A 3,894-nucleotide genomic window follows, 5' to 3' on the forward strand; every position below is an offset into this window, starting at 1 on the left:
CCAGCCCCGCTCCGAGCCTACAGTGCCCCCCCTCAAGCCCCCCGTTCAGCGCCCCTTCCCCCCCCCCCGTCACCCCTCAGGGCCCTCTACAGCCCCCCCGCCATGTTCCCTCGGCCCCCCGCCCCCCGCATCGTTGCCCACCGCCCCCCGCTCACCTTGACGCGCTCCAGCTGCCTCAACGGCTGTCTCACGGCTGCCTCGCGGCGAGCCCGCGGGCCGGGCCGGCACTGGACCCGCACGCCGGGCTGCGCTTTCCCCCCGCGCCGCTCCGCTCCGCTCCACTCCGCTTTCGAACTGGGCGCCATTTTCCCCCGGCCCCCTCGGCTTCCGGAGCGTCCCGGCCCGCCCTCGCCGCGCGCCCATTGGCCGTCACCCGCACCCCTCTTTGGGAGACCCCGCTCCATTGGCTCGGCGTTGCCGTCAGTCCCCGCCGCGCCCCACCTCGGCGAGGCAATTCGGCCAATCGGAGCGTGGGTCCCGCGCTGTGATTGGCCCGCACTCCCGCCCATCAGCCCGGGAGCGGTTGCCATGGTGACGCGGCGGCGGCGGCGGCGCGGGGCCGTTGCCGGGGCGACGGGCAGGTGCGGCCGCGCCTGCGCGGCGCGGAGTGGGGGGCGGATTTACCAAACCCGCGGCTTTTTCTTCTTCAAAACCGGATCGGTTTGTGTGCGACGGCACAAAATAAAACCGTCGCGCCTTCTTCCCCTCTTGCCTTCCGTCAGCTCTCGTGTAACGCCCGGGGGCTACCCGGAGCCGGCTCGGCTCCAGCGGAGCGGCAGCCTGCCGCAGGCGGCGGCTTGAAGCCCCCGCCCCGCCAGCGCCGAAGGAGCCCGCTCGTCTCCCCGGTGGTCCTGGCCCTCCCCCGCCGCCGGGGGCGGCGCCCGGCAACGGCCCGTGCGGGACCGGCGCTGCAGGGCGGGGCCGAGGCGGGCGGGGAAGAGGGGCCGAGACGGGGAGGCGGGGGGGAAGACGGCAGGCAGCCGGGGCCGAGGGCTAGTGGCGAGGCGGGGCCGAGGAGGGCGGGAGGCGCGGCAGAGGCCGGGAAGGAGGCAGGACCCACGAGAGCGCTGTACTGCGCGGGCGCGGCCGCCCGGCTGCAGTACCGACTTGCGGCCGCCAGGCGGCAGATGCGAGCGCCGACCATCGCGCCGTAGCGCGCATGCGCCGATCCCCGGCCGCAGTACCGGCGTTCGGTCGCACGGTGGCGGCAGCGAGCGCGCGGCAGTTCGCTGTCCTGCGCACGCGCGCCCCTCGCACCATCGCGCCGTACTGCGCATGAGCGGCTCCCCGGGTGCAGTACCGGCTTTTGGTCGCCTGGTGGCAGAAGCGAGCGCAGACGCGAGCGCAGACGCGCGCCGTACCGCGCATGCGCGCATCCCCGCTGCAGGGGCGGGGGAGCCTGGGGCCGAGCAGGGCTGGGCGGGGCCAGCGAGGCGGGGCCGGGGCGGGAGGCGGGGCTCCGGCAGAGGTCAGCCAAGCGTGGGAGGCGGGGCCGAGGAGGGGTGGCAGGTGGGGCAGCGCGGGGAGGCGGGGCCTATGGCAACCGGGGGCGGGGAGGGGGCGTGGCCGAGGAGGGCTACAACCCCCCTGCGCGGGACGGGGACGGACCGCCCCCAGGGGAGCCGGCCGGGGGAACCCACAGCGGGGGACTCACGGGGGGCGCCCCACTCTCCGCAACTCGCCCACGCTGGAGCCACCAAACCGCCGCCGCTGCACCCACCTTTTCCTCACGTCGGGGTGGGCGTTTCTTCACTTTTCCACAATGCTCAGCTTTGGGGCTTTTTAACGCTTATCCACCACGCAACCAGTGGTGATTTTTGCTTCTGAGCGTGGAAAAGGGTTTTTTTGCTTTACAGCTGCACCAAGCCAGGTGGATGGGGCTTGCCCGGGAGACCCAAGTTGGGAAAGTTTTTCTTCTTCTTCTTTTTTTTTTTTTTTCCCCAAAACAGAAAATTGGGGGTCCCCCCCCCCCCCCCGCAGACCCAGAAGTAGGGCTTTGGGGTACTTTTGTGCTGTGGTGGCAACTCCCGCTTTGCGTGCACGGCCCGGCAGGGGAAAGCGGCCCCAAATTGGGATGGGAAAAGGGGGAGAAGGGGAAGGGGTAGTTTTTAAAAGCGCTTTTACATCTTAAAAAAAAAAAAAAAAAAATGGGGAAGGGTGCAGGGCGGTGTGGCGGGGTTTTAAGGGCTTTCCATAAATAGGCTTTCCTTGCATTTCAAAAACCTTACCGAGAATAGACATGTCTGTGTGTAAATGGATACCTAGGGGACATAGATATATTTAGGGTCAATATAAGCCTGAGGAATACCGGAAAACCTCGAGGAGCTGAAGGGGAGAGACAGAGCAGGTAAAGAAAAGGGCGGGCAGCCCGTCAGACAGAGAACGACAGAGCCAAAAATGGGCTCTGGGACACACCTTTTTATAGTCTAAAATCCTTTACGTAACAGAGTAGATCTAGGGGTTTATTCCAAACTCCTCCTATGTAAAGCAATGAATATTCATTTATTAAGAGACTAAAATGTGAGATTTTTCTTTATTTCAATGCCTCACGCCCATATTTACAGGTTTTAAAGTTTGCTAATCCCCCCCCCCCCCCGAATTTTCAGACATTTGGGGGCTGTGATCCGCCTCTTTTCAGGCGACCCCCGTGTGACCCCCCCATCCCCCACTCACCTGCTCCTCTGCAGCATCACTGCCCACGCTCCCTCAGGGCCCCTGGGCTGCCCCAAATGACATCATCACCCACACACACCCACCCCCTTTTTATTCCCCCCCAAAAAAAAGGCACAAAGCCAGCGGACCCAGGGCTGGCCCCGTCCCCTCGGGCCGCTCAGCCACCGGCAGGCAAACCTGGTGTGGGATCATTACTGGAGGTGACTTAGAAATTAAGGTAATGCCCCATTTTGAAGAAAAGTGCAGCGTGGAGGAAACTCTCCAGGGCAGAGTGCAGCTGGTGTGCAAAGGATGCGTTTCACAAAGGTCCCCGAGGCAACCTTAGATGTTGACGACATTGGGGGAGTCCGGTGCGCCAACTCGAAGGAAAAACAGCGCGGCGGATGGAGCGGAGTGGAGATGCCACGGCCAAACTCTGCGATCAAATGGGAACTTGAGAGTCAAATGGAACCCCTGAAGGCCTTATGGAACTGATAAGCTGCCCAATTGTTACCCTGAGCCAACCATCTGTCATTTTGGACAAAATGCTATCCTTTGGGTGAACTTTGCTCATTATAATGTCATTATAATACCAAAACACACCTCCATCCCAAAAGCTACCCGCCTCCGAGGTGTGACCGCTCCTCACGGAGTCCTCGCTCTGAATTTTTCGTAGTCTATACCTTTAAAAGCCAAGCGAGAGAATTTTACACCAATCGTAACACAAGTAGGTATGACTAGAGTCCCTCAGGCTCCACCTGAAAGGTTAAAAAAAAAAAAAAAAAAAAAAGAGAGGTATGAAAATAGCGTCAGAGAGGAGGGATGTCAGGGAAGATACCAACGCGGGCAGGGAAATGCCATGGCCGACCACCTGTGACTGCTGGCGTCCGTCGACGGGCTGAGCCTCTCCTCGCCCCCCACAAGGACGCTCGTGGGGAAGATTCAAACGCTCGGCTATGCCAAGTGCTTCCCCGGGAAACTTAGAAATCTCTATAGAGTTGTTTTAGAACTTAGCACATTTGTAGCCAGGCTGTATCACTAACATCTTTAGTATTCGCACGGGCTTTGCAGACGGTCACTATCACCGGCACTCCAAAAGAACTTGTGCCTCTCTCGCTTCAATAAACGACACTTTTCACCAATCTAGCCGTGAGAGTTCCTAGTGAACGCCACCCAAATCCTTACGTGTGGCCGTGCTGGTTCACGGGACGCCGCTTGATCCGATTGCCTGTGGTGCTATTA

Source organism: Vanellus vanellus (genome assembly GCF_965231255.1).
Source record: "Vanellus vanellus genome assembly, chromosome: 2".
Classification (NCBI taxonomy): Eukaryota; Metazoa; Chordata; class Aves; order Charadriiformes; family Charadriidae; genus Vanellus; species Vanellus vanellus.